The sequence below is a fragment of the Scyliorhinus torazame genome, chromosome 8 (assembly GCF_047496885.1).
Source record: "Scyliorhinus torazame isolate Kashiwa2021f chromosome 8, sScyTor2.1, whole genome shotgun sequence".
Taxonomy (NCBI): domain Eukaryota; kingdom Metazoa; phylum Chordata; class Chondrichthyes; order Carcharhiniformes; family Scyliorhinidae; genus Scyliorhinus; species Scyliorhinus torazame.
Window position 1 is genome coordinate 44,698,155 of NC_092714.1, and position 18,596 is coordinate 44,716,750.

The window sequence follows — 18,596 nt, forward strand, 5'->3', positions numbered from 1 at the left end:
GCCCAAATTTTATTAGAAAAATGGGTAGTATGATAACCCTGACAAAAACCACGGGATATCGCTCTTTGATCTCTCCGCGGGCTTCATAGATTATGGGTTCCCATGGTGAGTGGGCGGAGGCTTGTGGTGGGACCTTTTAGGTGTAGCTCCCAGAGCCAGACAAAACTTCCTGCTGATCCTGGGCTGGGACATTTCTTTTGTGTGTCATTGTAGCGGCTTCATTTTCAGTTAAAATAAACCAGTTTGGCATTTCGTTCCTTGAATTATTAATTTGGCGACGAGGATCAAGCACGGGATTTGGAGGAGCCTTTTCAAAACACCCCGATGACTACTCTGGTAAGAAACAAAGCAAAAAGTAAAATCCAGAAATGCCCTTGTTTGGGAAGCTCAAGCCTTATGATGTGGATGTGGAGGACTGGCCGAATGCATGCGCTACTTATTCCACACCAATGGCATAGAAGGTGATGACAGACATAAAATGATCCATTTGACAGCATGCAGGGCCCTCTTTCAGCATTATAAGAATTTAACTTTTTCTGCAGCCCTGAGACTAAAATGTTCAACGAACCTGTGGATCGAGTAAAGAACCATTATGACCCAAAGTCATCCATAATCCTCCAGCTTTACCGATTCAACACGGCTGGAAGGATCCCTGGGGAATCTGTGACAAATTTCCTGGCAAAATTAAGGAAGCTGGCTGAATGCTGCAAGAATCGCCCAGAGAATTTCAGGCATTCATGAAGTTGAACGGCATTAATCACATCTAGACACAGCCGTACCATCCATCATCTAATGGCCTGGCCAAACGGGCAGCTCAAACATTCAAAACTTGAATAAAGAAACATCTTGCTGGTTCCCTGGATACAAAATGGGCGGCACGGTAGCACAGTGGTTAACACTGTTGTTTCACAGCGCCAGGGAGCCGGGTTCGATTCCTGGCTTGGGCCATTTTCCATGTGGAGTATGCATGTTCTCCCCGTGTCTGCGTGGGTTTCCTCCGGGTGCTCCGATTTCCTCCCATATGTCCTGAAAGATGTGCTTGTTAGGTGAATTGGACATTCTGAATTCTCCCTCAGGGTACCCAACAGGCGCAGGAGTGTGGCGACTAGGATAACTTCATTGCAGTGTTAATGTAAGCCTACATTACAATAAAGATAATAATAATAATAAAGATTATTAAAAATTGACCCGACTCCTATTTGATTATCGAACCATGTCGCACGAGATAACGTAAGTCTGGTGATATGCCTGTGCACAAATTTGCACTGAGTTAATGATACATCCTCCAACCAGCTGGTGGCGCTAGACATCCTTCACGCCACTTGATATACCCGCCAGTTGGTAGTAGGACGTATGAGAGGATAGTCGCACTTCAAGTAGTTCCATCAGAATTCACTGAATTCATACAGTAGTTATTGCCTGTATAGTTATCTGTTAATTATCATTCCATGTGTTTAGCAATAAATCATCTTTCTAGTTGAACAACTAGAGATTCGGTGCATCTCATTATGGGGAGTCGCACCAGTTGAGTTGTTAATGGGACGATGACTGTGCAACAGGCTCAGCCTGCTGTTTCCCAACATGGGGGAAGGTGGAGTCAAAACAGGAGACCCAAAAAATGCACTAAGACACCAGAAGACCCAAAAGGACCTTCAGAACAGGAGATGCCATCTCTGTGCGGAACTTTGGAGATGACTCCCAGTGGATCCCAGGGGTTGTGCTGGAAAAGACTGGTCCAGTTTTTTACAAAGTCCAAGTCCAAGTGAAGGCCATGAAAAAACATTGGACCACCTGAGAAGCAGGGAACCCACTCTATCAGAGTCAATTTCAGCAGAGACGATGTCCTTGACACCCGATGCGACCACCTCCAGCAAGGGGACTCAGCCTAAGGGGTCCCAAGAGTCGTTCCCCTGACAATGAATATTCAGAGACCAACGACTGAGATGATTGATCCTTCACCAGAGGTCATCACAGAAGACGAATTTTCATCTGTGGCCTTTTGACGCTCAACAAGGAAGCAACACTACCCAGTCCATTTCACGACCCCTGATTTAGCTCCACGTGCTCCGACCCGAGGCCCTGTGCCAAGCGGCGAAAGAGGTCTCATTAACATGGGAGTAATTTCTACTTGAAGGGGGAGGGATGTGATAACCCTCACTAGAGCACAGGGGATTGCTGGCTGATCTCCCCCAGGGTTTCGTAGAATACAAGTTGCCACGGTGAGAGGTGGGGACCCGCCCAGCTGGGGCCTCGTTAGTGGGACCGTTAAGTGTGGCTCCCAGAGCCGGACCGGCATTCCCGATAGTCCTGGGCTGGGACGTTAATTTTGTGTGCTAGGGTAGCGGCTTTATTTCCAGTTTAAAATAAACCAGTTTGGCCTTTCACTCCGCGCTTCCTGGAATTATTACAGGAAGTATTGGAAATGTATAAAGTCAGAAAGCTGGAATAGTTGACTTTCTAACAAAAAGTCAGAACAGTTGAAACAAAACAAAAGATGCCGAAATGCACGCAAAAGCTTCTGAACGAGAAAGGGTAAGTTGGGTGGGGTGGGGGGTGGGGGGATTTAACAGAGCGCGTTAGAGTTCGGTAAGTTTTAGACTTGGGACTGCATGAGCACTGACCTAAAACTAACAGACTTTTAGGAATTGAGGAAAGGTGCCCACTTCATGGAAAGGGTAGCACGGTAGCACAATGGTTAGCACTGTGGTTTCACAGCATCAGGGTCCCCGCTGGGTCACTGTCTGTGCGGAGTCTGCACGTTCACCCCATGTTTGCATGGGTTTCTTCCGGGTGCTCCGGTTTCCTCCCACAGTCCAAAGATGTGCAGGTTAGGTGGATTGGCCATGCTAAATTGCCCTCAGTGTCCTAAAAAGGTTAGGAAATGCTATTGGGTTACAGGGATAGGGTGGAAAAGAGGGCTTAAGTGGGTCAGTGCAGACCCGATGGGCCGAATGGTCTCCTTCTGCACTGTATGTTCTATGTTCTGGGTTCATCCACCCCAATGGGGACATCAATCGGCCTTCAGATTGGTGAAGTCTGCCATGAAATGGAGCGGTTTGCTGGGTGTTGCTTTGTGTTGCAGTTTACAACTGGGCAGGCTGGGGACAAAGGAAGGGAAATTGAGGTAGTATGGGATAATGAAGAAAAATCCAGGGCATGCTCGAAGAGTCACTGGATCGTTTCAAAAGCTTATCAGTGACAGGTTCTGTATAGATATTCTCATCGCAAAACGTGAGTAAAAAAGTTCTGTATCAATTTAATATTGTATACAAAGGCAGACCTTGCACAATTACATTTCAGGAGATACTGAATACACAGTAACCTCCATATAACCTTGATTACTGTGGTTATCTTTGTGAGGTTGACTTCAGGATGAAAAGGGTTCTGTTCACAAAGGCACTGAAAGCTCTTTTCACAAACTAAACAAACTTTATTTACGCTACTTGATTTAGAGTTGAACACTTATTCCTGTGGTAAACAAATATATTATTGAACTACACTCACTAACACTATCTCTATATTCTAACTACAATTATATTCTATCTTCTCAAGCTCGACAATGCACTCTACTCCAGTCTCTAACTCTACTCCACTCTCTCCAGCTCACTCTCCCAGAAGCCTAAGAATCAGTGCCTTTTATAGTACTGTCACTAGCTCCCTCTAGTGGCTAGCTTTAACATAACATTAACTCTTCACATGCTGTACATTTGTATAATATCACAATTACTACAAAAGGCAGCTTGTGCGTAAAAAGAAAACAAAAGGAGGGGGAGGTGAGACCTTCTCTTCCTAAGCCTAAGTTTATCCAATTTTCAAATGATTGTTTTGGCAGTTAGAAACAGAGGGTGGGACTTTCTAATTTTTAAACTGAGTGTCGACGCAGGCGGGAAAAGCGGTGTGTAGCCCCTGGCGGCTTTTCTTGTACGTTTTTTAAAATCCTGGAGGCGAGTCCCACAAAGTCATGCTGGCAGGTTGGATTCGGAATGACCTCGCTCCGCCAGGAACTTCGACCTTCCAGAGATCGGGCGTCCCAATCTTCAAAAAATAAAATAAACCCCCCCTACCCCCCACCTACGCCAGGGAAGCTCCTGCTATCCCTTCTGGGACACAGAAAGCCCTTCCCTCCCCGAGACACAGGGAACTCCCCCTCATGGACATGTGCCAGTGGGCAGTGCCAGGGGGCAATGCTAGCGAACACTGTCAGGGTACGGCCTGGCCATATCCCTCTCCCCGTCCCCCATCCCCCATCCGGGGTGCTGTACTGACCTGTGCATCCTGGTGGATTCTCTTCGCCAGGTCCCTATTGGTCTAGACTAACTGTAAACCCTGACAATGTGACGTCACAACGGCGGGGTGGGTGGAAACCCCAACGTGAGAGGATGACATAGCCGAAAATCCCACTAATGACATGCTATTGTATGATAATTGGGTTCCCGTTCGTCCTGTGCGGAACCCTATTACATCATTGGCTGGGGGTGGGGACAACGGGAATGGGAAATTCCACTGGCGTGTAAGCAATTTGGAGACTTCCGTTGGATTCTCCACCTCTACCGCTACCAGAAAACAGGGGCAGAGAATCCCAGCCATAGATAATAGGAGCAGGAATAGGCCATTCGGCCCTTCGAGCCTGTTCCACCATTCAACATCATCATTGCTGATCCTCCAACACAAGAACATACTCCAGCGGTCTCCCCAATCCGCTTGATGCCATTAGAATCTAGAAATCTGTCTACTTCCTTCTTAAATACACTCAGTGGCTTGGTCTCCACTGTCTTCTGTGGTGGAGAATTCCACAGGTTCACCACCCTCTAAGTGAAGACGTTTCTCCTCATCTCAGTCCTAATGGCCTACCTCGTATCCTGAGACTGTGACCCCTTGTTCTAGATCCTCCAACCAGAGGAAGCAACATTCCTGCATCCAGTATGTCGAGTCCTGTCAGAATGTTATACATTTTAATGTGACCCACACTCATCCTTCTAAATTCCAGTGAACACAGGTCCAGTCGACCCAATCTCTCCTCATATGACAATCCTGTCATCTCAGGAATCAGTTTGGTGAACCTTCACTGCACTCCCTCTATGGCACATATGTCCTTTCTTAGCTAAGGAGACTAAAACTGCACACAATACTCCAAGTGTGGTCTCACCATGGCCCTGTACAGCTGCAGTAAGAAATCCTCGTTCCTGCTCTCAAGATCTTTTGCAATGAAGGCCAAAATACCATCTACCTTCCTATCTTGTTGCTGCATGTCTGCCTTCAGTGATTGGTGCACAAGGACACGCAGATCCTTTGTATGTCAACATTTCCCAATCTATCACCATTTAAATAATATGCAATTCTGTTTCTCCATCTGAAGTGGATAACTTCACATCTATCCACGTTATTCTGCATCTGCCATGTATTTGCCTACTCACTCAACTCTAAATCACTTTTAAGCCTCTTAACGCCATCGTTCCCACGCCAGCATGGGGACATAGCCCCAGAAGCGGAGAAACCAGCTCATGATTTTTCCTACAGCATATAACATTTGAGCTGAAGAGTGCAGAAACATGTCGATCAGGGCAGGCTCCAACAAGCCCTAAGTCTAGGCCTATATTTCAATCTCTTTTAACAACTTAAGCACACATATGTTCCTGTAATTTTTGTATTATTCCTTCATGGGATGTGGGCATTTCTGGGCCAGCATTTTATTTCTCAAATTTCCTTCTCTAAAGGACATTAGTCAACCCAATGGGTTTTTACAACAATCGATAATGGTTTCATGGTCATCATTGGACTTTTGATTCAAATTTTACCATTTGCGATAGTGGAATTCAAACATAGGTCCCTGGAGCATGGTTCTAAGTTTCTGAATTACTGGCCCAGTAACAATACCACTATAGCACTGCATCGCCCTTACTGCACCACCTCCTCCCTATTATGGACAGGAGAGGGGCAGTTTGAACTGCACTGATTTCTTCTTACTTCCTGTCAATAGGTTAAAGATGTTTTGAATTAGTTCCTGAAAGAATAAACGGTGACTTGCTTCCCCAATCCCTCGGTTTGTGTGATGCACTTTCATTAATGATCCACAGAAAATCTGAGTTAGAATTAACTCAGATGATTAGTTTATTTTCCACATTGAATATCCGGGGAAAAGAAGAGTCTTCTTCACTTCCCACTCTGCTCATTCACACAGTAAGAATGGAATACAGAAAATAAATTTTACAGGAGAAGGTATGATGTGAGCCAGTGAGTATCTCTCGAGGCAAAATGACGTGTAATATTCCAAAAACAGGGAAAATAATTATTTTGTCCCTTGAAACTCCTGGAGATAGCTCCCAGTCAAAGGGCCAACCCCATGATCAGCTGTCTTGTAGCAGCCATCTTAATTTTTTTTCTTCAGCAGAAAAAGACCAATTTTTAGAAATAAATGGTGATCAGGATGGTGATCAGGATAATGTTTTGAAATATATTTTTTCCATGTCTTGGAATCATAGAATAATAGAATGCCTACAGTGCAGAAGGAGCCCATTTGGCCCATCAATTCTGCACCAACCCTCTGAAAGAGCACCCTATGTAGGGACAAGCCCCCACTCTATCCCCATAACCCAGTAACCCCACCCAACCTTTTGGACATTAAGGGGCAATTGATCATGGCCAATCCACCTAGCCTGCAAATCTTTGGACTGTGGTAGGAAATAACACCCCAAGGTCACCCACGCACACACGGAACAAAGTGCAAACTCCACAAAGACAGGCACCCAAGGCCAGAATTGAAACTAGGTCCCTGGCGCTGTCAGGTGGTGGTGCTAACCACTGTGCCACCGTGTCGCCCTTGTCATAGGAATCAGACACAGTGCGTACATGTACAAGAGCTTAGTCCATGGACGGGATCTTCCAGCTATTTATGCAGGGGCATCTTCCGGTCCCACTGATGACGAACCCCCAGTGGCACAGGGTGGATTCAATGGGAAATCCCATTGACAGTGGCGGGACCAGAAGATCCCGCTGCTGGACAATGGTGGGTTGCCACCTGCCGCCAAAAACAACGTTGCAGGGAGGCCAGAGAATCTTGCTTGATATGTTACTGGCCTAAATTTCAGAGGTATTGACCAATGAGCCCATCAATCCATTTTGGGAATTCAAAACTTAACATAAAGCTTTCAGATTGTCAGAAGAAACTGGTTCACTAATGTCCTTTAAGGAGGGAAACCTGCTGTACTTCCCTCCTCTGCAAGTGAATCCAGGTCTACACCTGGAACTCATAGGTCTAGATAGAAAAACCATAGAGAGGTTATGACACAGGAAAAAACCAATTAGCCCATTATGTCTGCACCAGCTGAAAAACCCGCCACTCATTTTAATTCCACCTTTCAGCACCCAGTCTGTAGCCTTGCAGGTTATAGCACATCAGATGCAGATCCTGGTGCCTTGTAAATCAGTTGAAGGTTTTTGCATTATCCACTATCCAGGCAGTGAATTCCAAACATTTATCACCCTCTGGATGAAAATATTCTTATTAATATACCCCCCAATCCTTCTACCAATCATCTTAAATCTGCGCTCTCTAGGGGAAAAATGCCTTTTTGTCTACTCTATCCAGTACTGTCATAATTTTGTATACATTATTCAAGTCATCCCTCAGCCTCCTCAGTCTGAAGGAGAACAACCCTAACCTACTTAATCCTTCCTCAGAGCTACAAGTTTACAGCCCTGGCAAAATTCTTGTAAATCTCATCTATACTCTCTCCAGAACAATTATGACCTTTCTGTAATGTGGTGACATAGAATTTCAGCTTTGGCCCGAACAGCATTTTGTGCAAATCCAGTTTTTGTATTCCAGATCTCATACAATAAAGGAAATCATTCCGTATGCTTTCTTCATCACCCTATCTATCTGTTCTGCCACCTTCAGGGACCTGTAGACATGCACTCCATGGTCTCTCACTTCCTTGACCCCTCTCAATATCCTCCTGCTTATTGAGAATTCCCTGGCTTTGTTTGCCCTCCCAAACTGCGAAGCCTCACGCTTCTCAAGATTTGAATTCCACTTGCCACTTTGCTGCCCATTCAACCAAACCCTTGATATAATTCCGATGCAACAGCTTTCCTCTTCACTATCAACTGTATCCATTTTTTTAGCATCATCTGCAAATTTCCCAATCATGCCAGCCACATTCAAGTCCAAATTGTTAATATGCTACAAATAGCAAGGGAACGCTGAACCCTCTGGAATGCCACACGAAACACCTTTCCCTTTGCTAAAACATCTGTCCATCAACCAACATGATTGACTCTTAATTCCCTTCTCAATTGGCCTACAAAGCTACTCGGTTGTGTCAAATGCACATTAACTGCATTAGAGCAAGAAGCCCCACCATATCTCAGGGCAACAAGGAATGGGCAATCAATTTTGGCCCTGCTAGTGTTCCCACATCCCAAAAATATTACTTTTAAATGGCAAACTACAGTTATCAACATAGTCATCCTTCACTGCACTCTTCTCAATACCCAACTGTGGATGAATAGTGTAGATTCTGACTGAAAGACTCTTTAACTAGAGAATGGAGTGAAATACAAGTGGAACCATGCAAAGTCTACTGTGGTAAGATCTTTGCAACATTTCACATGGAAGTACACTATCCGAACAAACTCAGATTAAATATAGCAAGTGACGCTGATAGATCTACATCACAATTAAACAATTTTGACTGAATGTTGATTTTTTTTGCATGCATTTACACTGGTAAGTGAATCAACAACCCAACTCTAATATTCTTCACTGCCCATATGCCAAAATTATAATGAGAAAAACACTAATAAATAATGATGAGTTGAATAGTTACTTTCATCATCCAATACAACATTACTATGATGTTAATCCAACACTACAGTTCGATTTACATGGGTAGTATTTTTTCACCACACTAATTAATTTTTGATGTCTTCTTCGATCTACCTCCAAATTGAATAGCAATATTCATGGAGTAAATTGAATTTTTAAGGCACATATCTTATTTAATTGCATTGAGTCACTGCAACTTCCGAGAATAAAGTTAGATATAATTAAATATTTCTGTAATTCCCCAGAATAGCAAATACAAAAAAAAACATGAAGGCGCATTTCATCTTAATAACAGTTGAAGTAACTCTTTCTACAGCAAATTAAAAGTAAACATATGCAGGATTAGATAGTCAGTTGTTGAGCAGCTGCATGTGACAGTTCAATGCATTTGCATTCTTTAATGAGATAATGAATGTTTCATTATACCAAAATTAGTTTGATGTACATGCATTTATTTGCATGCATTACAACCAAGAAAACTGTTAAGAATTCCTAATGATCAAAAACAGTTGCTTTAGTTCCGATCGCATTAAAAGTTAAAGGGCAACAGTGGGGCTGATGGACTGGGCAACATTCTTCTCTTCCATTCAGCTTGAAGAAAAATTTGATGGGTGGGATTCTCCGTCCGTTCACGCCGGCGGGATTCTCCGTTCCCGCTGCAATGAATGGAGTATTGGCTGAACGGCAAATTCTCCGTCCTCGTTGACAGCGGTAGCGTGGCAAATTCGGAGTGGAGATTCCCGGCCAATGTGCGTGAAATGCGCAGAGTATTCCTTAACCTCAAACTCTAGTATTCCAAAATGTTACCAAAGGTTAAAATTGGCAATTCCTTCAACGAAGAGAAACTTACATTGGCATTGCATCCTTCACGTCTTTGAATATGCTTGTGTGCTTCACAGCCAATGAATTAAAGTTACAACTGCTGTGGTCTAGGAAAAGGCAGCAGTTTGCACTGATCAAAGTCCCACAAATAGCAAGCGAAATAAAGGATGCAGTTTTTGATGGTGTTGGTTGGGGAATCAATGCAGGCCAGGAAACCGGGAGAAACCGTGGGATCTTCTTCAAAGAATGCCATGGGGTCTTGAACATCCAACCAAGCAGGCAGGTGGGGTCTTGTTATCGAGAAGCCTGTTTGAGCAGGCGCTGTCAAGATTTATATACGGCCAGTTTATGTGGCCAATGTCCATGCTACAGGCACAACATTCAATAAGGATCTTTTTAAAAACTAATATTAACATTGAAATGAGGCAAGCGTGTCCTTAAATTAATCAGTCAAAAAATCAGGCATGTCATATCTACCGCTTCACTTACTGACCTCATTGTGCCACTCCAATGTTTTGGAAAACTGGCCATCAAATATTCAGACATTTATAGATATTTACTCAGAGGGGTAAGGAGAGTGCAAGTCTATCTGCCCCATTATCTCCTTATGTGGCTGAGAGTCAAATCTGAAACGCCTCGCGATAATTTTGTGCATTAAATTTTCCATATAAATATGTTGCAATTGCTCTCTTAATGTCGAGGAAGAGATCTTTTCCATATTGACAATCGGAAACAATGAGCTGGATTTTTCTGAAAGCCAGAGTCTAACTGAGGACAACGGCCTGCCTGCCTCCCCAAGCTGTTGGTCCAATTAGACGGCTGAACGCTCTGTAGCCTCAGCGGTGCCATAGCTCAGGCTGCAGGGAAAGGAAGACCATTAGGCCATAAGACATGGGAGAGAAAGTACAGAAGTAGGCCATTCGGTCAATTGAATCTGCTCCGCCATTCAATGAGATCATGACTGACCTGAAATGATAATTCTCAACTCCACTTTCCCACCTTATCCCCATAATTCTTGATTCCAATAAGACCAGGCAGGTGACAGTGATTGGAGTGACAAGCCCTCCAGTAGCAGTTTTGGAACCAAGGGCAGACCCTTGTCATTGGAGGTCATTAATAGATTAATAGATTAATGTCATCAATGGGTCAGCCATTAAGGAAGACCATGCTGCTCTCCACCCTGGGAAACAGCTTGGAAATTGTCACGTTTTTGCCCAGCGGCAAGAGATTCTCCTGAAATTAAAATCCCAAGGGGCAGGAAGTGGCTTCTAATTGACTAACTAATTGGTTTAAATTGGTCACCCGCTAACTTGGAATGTGGTGACTACGTCACAGATGTTCTCGCCGTTGGAAAATCCCTTGGAGGCACGAAGACATCGGACTCTCCTCCCAATGCCTTCTGACACTGCTTTACAAGGCCCCTGACCTCCCAGACCTGTGTCCAGAGGGCTGGTAAAATCCAGCCCTTTGATTCATCACCTGCCAATGTTAATACTAAAAGCTATTCAACTTGAGCTCATTTGTATTGGCAATAGACCAAGGAACTTCCCTTACATAAATCACGTCTGAGCTTGATCTGATTAAAAGAATAATAAATTACACTGTATAATACTCCCTATAATTTCTGTATGTTGCATTATTATTATTAGATTTCTAAACTTCTGCAAGGGCTTGTCATTAAAGCAAAAGCGTGAAGGAGATGTTAAACCTATTGCAATGGATAAGATAGTAATAAACTGACAAGGATTACCCAGATGAAACTGATGGGAAAAAACTCACAGAAGATGAAATTAAAGTAATGGATGTTTTCAAAGCATAAATCGCATCAATTATAAAGTCTCTCAGGCTCTTTGTGTACATTCAAAATGATTGATGAGTGCAGCGCCTCCTCATTTACACATCAAATAGATTCTAACTATAGAAAAAAGCTCTCTGTGGAGCAATGGTTGGCACAGTTGACCAGTTGTGTCTGGGACTGAGCTCTGTTACAAGTGGCACATTACAATAGTGAGGATGCGCCTGTGATGCTGGGGCCTGTGCATTAAAAAGTATCTCCATGTGAAGAGTTGCAACTGCCCACCAACTATCACCTTCCCACCTCATCACGCCCCCGCTTTTATGAAATCATGGAGTGTCCACACCAGATTGTATCAAAGAAATGTAGGTTTATTTACAAGGCTATAACAAAATAAATAACCTTTATTGTCACAGGTAGGCTTACATTAACACTGCAATGAAGTTACTGTGAAAAGCCCCGAGTCGTCACATTCCGGCATCTGTTCGGGTACACAGAGGGAGAATTCAGAATTCCCAGCTGGTATGGGAATTGAACCCTCGCTGCTGGCCTTGTTCTGCATCACAAACCAGCTGTCTAGCCCACTGAGCTAAACCAACCCTGTCACACAGCTCCTGGTAGTTCCCAACCAGGTCCTAACAGTCGTTGGCAAACTGGCCGACCTTATATGAAAAAAAATGAAAATGAAAATCGCTTATTGTCCCAAGTAGGCTTCAAATGAAGTTACTGTGAAAAGTCCCTAGTCGCCACATTCCGGCGCCTGTTCGGGGAGGCTGGTACGGGAACTGGTACGAGGCTGGTATATACAACATAGCTTGACTTTCCCTCGCCCCCTTAACGAGGGAACTAATGCACTGCAAGGGACATGGGGAAGACAATCATTCCCACCGCATAGGTCCCGTGCGGTGGGTTATTACGCATACACAATAAAAGTTATTCACCCAAATTATCCCAATTATAATACTACCCGTGTCGATGAACTTGATTGAGTTGTGGGTCCAGTCTTCTCAGGGCCCTCGTCTGAGATGGTGGGCCTCGCATGCCTTTTTCCGTTCTCTGGTCTGCCGTTGAGACTTCTCCATTGCCTCTGTGTCAAGTCTTCGCTGGGGAGGGTCCCTTGTAATCTGTTCTTATCCTCCTCTTTGCGGCCTTCCAGATGTTTCTCTGGCCCATAGCCAATGAGGTCACTGGGGATGGGTCACCACACCCAATGGAGTTGTTGATTGCAACTCTGCAGGACACCAAGAACTCGCCACAGGGCCCATCCTCAGATGCATTGTCCACATATGAGGTAACGGAGGGGAACTTTGGAACGAGAAAGTCTGTCTTCATCTGGGAAATCCACAACAATTAATCCATTTGAATGGGGCAGATTATCTTCCGGTCTCCTGTTTACAAGACAGGCCCAAACCTGCCCCAGCTGTTTGTTTCTGTCTAGCTTGGCTGTTAGAATTCCCATCAGCCCCCGGGGAGATATTCAGGGAGTCCGGTAGTAATAGCTTTGTTGAGAATTTGGAAGCAGTTTCGACAGCACTTTGGGTTGGGGGTAGGGTCAAAGGAAATGCCGATTCAGGGGAAACATAGATTTGAGCCAGGGAAGTGGGATGGAAATTTCCGGAGATAGGAGGAGAAAGGAATTAGAACACTAAAACATTAATTTCTTGGGGGTCGCTTTGCGGGATTGAAGGAGCTGGAAGCAAAGTACGGGATTGGAGCAGGGGGAAATAATTAGATACATGCAGGTTCGAGACTTTGCCAGAAAGGAGATACTGAGCTTCCCAGTAGAGCCGACTTCCACATTGCTGGAGGAGGTGCTGACGACCGGGGGACTGGAGAAGGGGGTAGTATAGGCGGTTTACGGGGCTATTTTGGAGGAGGAGAAGGTGCCATTAGAAGGGATCAAGGCAAAGTGGGAGGAAGAGTTGGGAGAGGGTATGGAGGAGGGGTTCTGGTGTGAGGTACTCCGGAGGGTGAACACCTCCACCTCGTGTGCGAGGTTGGGGCTGATACAGCTGAAGGTGGTGTATGGAGCGCACCTTATAAGGGCGAGGATGAGCCGGCTCGTTGAGGGAGTAGAAGATGTGTGTGAACGTTGTGGGGGAGGCCCCGCAAACCACATTAATATGTTTTGATCCTGTCCAAAGCTGGAGGATTACTGGAAAGAGGTGTTTAGGGTAATTTCTAAAGTGGTGCACGTGAAACTGGACCCGGGCCCTCAGGAGGCCATATTCGGGTGTCGGACCAGCCGGGGTTGGAAATGGTCGCGGAGGCAGATGTCATAGCCTTTGCCTTGTTGATCGCCTGAAGGCGGATTCTGTTAGGGTGGAGATCAACCCCTCCACCCTGTGCCCTGGCATGGCGGGGGGACCTGCTGGAATTCTTGACTCTTGAGAAGGTCAAATTTGAACTGAGGGGAAGGATGGAGGGGTTCTACATTTCATGGGTGTTATTCATTATGCACTTTCGAGAATTGGATCACATCGAACATTTAGGGGGGTTGGGGGTTGGGAGGGTTGGGGGAAGGGGGACTGTTTGTGTTAATGGTGACTATGGGTGATTCCTGATTCCTTTTTGTCATTTGTTTATGTTAACATGCGGGCCAATGTCTGGGGTTTGGTGGGAGGATGGGATCGTTGTTATTGATATAGGGATTGACATTACGGTAGGGCAGCACGGTAGCATTGTGGTTAGATCAATTGCTTCACAGCTCCAAGGTCCCAGGTTCGATTCCCGGCTTGGGTCACTGTCTGTGCGGAGCCTGCACATTCTCCCCGTGTGTGCGTGGGTTTCCTCCGGGTGCTCCAGTTTCCTCCCTCAGTCCAAAGATGTGCAGGTTAGGTGGATTGGCCATGCTAAATTGCCCTTAGTGTCCAAAATTGCCTTTAGTGTTGGGTGGGGTTACTGGGTTATGGGGATAGGGTGGAGGTGTGGACCTTGGGTAGGGCGCTCTTTCCAAGAGCCAGTGCAGACCCGATGGGCCGAATGGCCTCCTTCTGCACTGCAAATTCTATGATCAAAATTCTATGATTACATTCGTTACTGTTTATTGTTTATTGTTGGGTGTAAATTTGGGAGAAAATGTGGTAAAGGAGGAGAATAAAAAAATACTTAAAAAAAAGAATTCCCATCAGGCCTGTTTGTGGTTCTGACTGTGGTTTTAATTTAAAGTGTCCAATTCTAATGTAAATTGTCCAATTGTATATCAGGCCTAAGATTCAGGCAGTTGGCCATTTTACCACACTCTCCTGGTTGGTTTCCCACCTTGCACTACCTGTCAATTTGAAATCATCCAAAGTGCTGCCCATATTCTAACCACTGAGCTAATTGGCTCACAGTATGGCAATGCCTCAAATGTAAAATTCCCATCCTTGCTCTCAAATTGTCCCTCCACTTCAGTAACTATATGAAATAGTAACCTCCTCCAAATCTGGCCTTTTGGGACTCTGACTTTTATCATTCCATTATTGGCCACCATGCCTTCAGTTGTTTCAGCCCTAAATTCTGGGACACTCCCCCCCCCCCCCCCCCCCCCCACTCTAGATCGTTCCACCTCTTGAGCACTCTCTTTTCTTTGAACATGCTACTTGGAACCTAAATTTCAGACCAAGATTTTGGTCAGCTACCTTAATATCTCCTGATATGAATCGTTATCAAATTTGGTTTCATAACACTTCCATGAAGTGACTTAAAACATTTTACTACATTAAATGCACTATATAATACAAACTGGTGTTGTTCTTTCTGCCCTCCCGCAAAGTAGTCCTGTTTTCTTGCTTAGCATAACAGCACCTGTTCTGATTCTACTTCTTACTGTCTCTGAGAGTCCATGAATCTGCATTCAGCAAGAGCAGCTAACTTTTGTCCTCGCACCTTACTTTCAATAGGTTCTGACCTGGGATCATGTCTCAATGACAACCAGGTCAAATGGACTTGTCTCCAGGCAAATTAAGTATGGGGCACATGGATCTGTTCCTGGGTAGATTTTGTAGGAGAGCATGTTCCCTACTCCAAACGCTTTTACGCTGAATTCAAAGAGAATTTAAAACAAAACCATCTTATAATGTCCAGTGGTCAGAATACCATATTGGTACTTGTGCTCTTTAAAAACAGGGGGCGTCATTCTCTGACCCCCCGCCGGGTTGGAGAATCGCCGGGGGCTGCCGTGAATCCCGCCCCCGCCAGTTGCCGAATTCTCCGGCACCGGCGATTCAGCGGGGGCGGGAATCGCGCCGCGCCGATTGGCGGGGCCCTCCTGCGATTCTCCGGCCTTGATGGGCCAAAGCCCCACTGCTGGAATGCCTGTCCTGCCGGCGTGGATTAAACCACCTTTCTTACCGGCGGGACAAGGCGGCGCGGGCGGGCTCCGGGGTCCTGGGGGGGGCACGGGGCGATCTGGCCCCGGGGGGGGGGCCCCCACGGTGGCCTGGCCCGCGATCGGGGCCCACCGATCCGCGGGCGGGCTTGTGCCATGGGGGCACTCTTTTACTTCTGCCTTCGCCATAGTCTCCACCATGGCGGAGGCGGAAGAGACCCCCTCCACTGTGCATGCGTGGGGATGCCCTGAGCGGCTGCTGACGTTCCCGCGCATGCACCGCCCGGCAATGTCATTTCCGCGCCAGCTGGCGGGGCACCAAAGGCCTTTCCTGCCAGCTGGCGGGGCGGAAATCAGTCCGGCGCGGGTCTAGCCCCTCAAGGTTAGGGCTCAGCCGCTCAAGATGCAGAGGATTCCGCACCTTTGGGGCGGCGCGATGCCGGACTGATTTGCGCCGCTTTTGGCGCCGGTCGGCGGACATCGCGCCGATTACGGAGAATTTCTCCCAGGGTCTGTTTTGCACTTGGTAAATACACCAGCGGCGGAATTCTCCGTAATTGGCGCGTTGTCCGCCGACCAGCGCCAAAAACGGCGCGAATCAGTCCGGCATCGCGCCGCCCCAAAGGTGCGGAATCCTCCGCATCTTGAGCAGCTGAGTCCTAACCTTGAGGGGCTAGGCCCGCGCTGGACTGATTTCCGCCCCGCCAGCTGGCGGGAAAGGCCTTTGGTGCCCCACCAGCTGGCGCAAAACTGACTTTGCCGGGCGGCGCATGCGCGGGAGCGTCAGCGGCCGCTCACGACATCCCCGCGCATGCGCAGTGGAGGGGGTCTCTTCCACCTCCGCCATGGTGGGGCATGCCAGCGCGGCAGGCATTCCAGCAGCGGGACTTTGGCCCATCCGGGCTGGAGAATCGCCAGGAGGGGGGCCCACCAACCGGCGCGGCGCGGCGCGATTCCCGCCCCCGCCAAATATCAGGTGCCGGAGATTTCGGCAACCGGCGGGGGTGGGATTCACGCCAGCCCCCGGCGATTCTCCGACCCGGCCGGGGGGGGGGGTCGGAGAATCCCGCCCCAGATGTTCATTCAGAAATGTTGGGCGGATTTCTCTGTTCTGCCAGCTGCGTGTTTCCTGGCAGCGGGAGGTGGTGTGCTGTTCGCTGCCGATGGGATTCTCCGGTTCTGCTGCTGTCAATGTGAACCCCACACCGTTCGGAAGCCCGCTTGAGGTGGTGTGCTGTCGACGGGACTGGAGAAATCCACCGCCAGCGAATAGGTGAAGAATTCCAGTCATTGGTGTTTATTTTGTGGTGACTTTAGCTGTCATTGAGACAGCTTTTCAAATCTTCAGGTGTGTCTGTGCACAGTTCAGACCGGAGGGGGAGAGTAATCACAGGTGTACAGTGTGGGACAGTGAGGTAAAACCTCAGGACCTAGTATTTGGTCCTGAAGTGGCAGATAAGCGAACACCTGACTGAGCTGCTTGAGATATTGTGAGCTCATACACTCCGAATAGAGGAGATGGTTGTGGTCAGGAACTTGCCTATGTGTGGGTTGGGGAGCAGATGATGAGCAGCCATGAAAGAGTTGCCAACCTCGTGGTGAGCCCCATGTGGCACCATTTGCAGTACATGCAAGAGCTGTGAGATCTGTGCAATGGCACTAGCTCCATAGCAGCATTGGGAGAGGAGGCACAGAACTCTCTCACAGGTGGTTGTTTGGTAGCTAAAGGGAATGACAACTGCACCCCATCCAGCACACCAAGGACTGAACAACCAGAACAAGAAGCTGAGAAATCCCTGCATTTTGGGGGAAATCTCACAATCCCCCTGATTCCTTGGTCGCTCAACCAGAAGAAGCTTCTTCCAGCGCGACCCTGCAGAGATGCCCCAACAAGTCCTTGACAAGGTGACCGGCACGTTTCTGGCTGTGTCCAGAGAAGTGAGCAACCTGCCTCCACCCCCTCTGAGGCAATAAAGGAGAATCACGTAGGATTGTCCGAGAGTTAGGATGCTTTGTTGGTTATAGCACTAAATTAGTCAGAGTTATGTGTAGATAAGTTACATTGCATAGAAGATGATTTCAGGCATTTCTAAAATGAAACAGAAACCTTTATCTGTGCAAAATGTTAAATGTTTACAATATATTTGCAGAATGGTGAACTTTCCATGCATCAAATGTCTTTTGGTGTTTCATGCACCACAGCATCCGGTTAGCCTTCAGCAATTTTCATGTGTTTATTTGCAGGACGTTCTAATGCTCTGCCCTTAGTGTCTCAAAGCGCTCCTCTTCCTTCCAGGTCAGCCTTTTTATTTATAGACGTTTCCCATCATGTGAGGCTCCATGTTAGCAGAATGTCTCGAGTAATCATAGAATCCTTACAGTGCAGAAGGAGGCCATTCGGCCCATCAATTCTGCACCAACCCACCAAAAGAGTACCCTACCCAGGCCCACTCTCCTGTCCATCCACCCTATAATACTGTAACCTAATATGCACATCCCTGGTCACTAAGGGGTAATTTAGTATGGCCAAACCACCTAACCTGCACATCCATGGACACGAAGGGGCAATTTAGTATGGCCAAACCACCTAACCTGCACATCCATGGACACTAAGGGGCAATTTAGCACGGCCACACCACCAAACCTGCACATCTTTGGACAGTGGGAGGAAACTGGAGCACCCGGAGGAAACCCACGCAGACACGGGGAGAAAGTGCAAACTCCACACAGTCATTCAAGGCTGGAAATGAATCCAGGTCCCTGGCGCTGTGAGGCAGCAGTGCTAACTGCTGTGGCACCATGCCGCCCAATGATGCATCCCAATTCCTCCATGCCTTTGA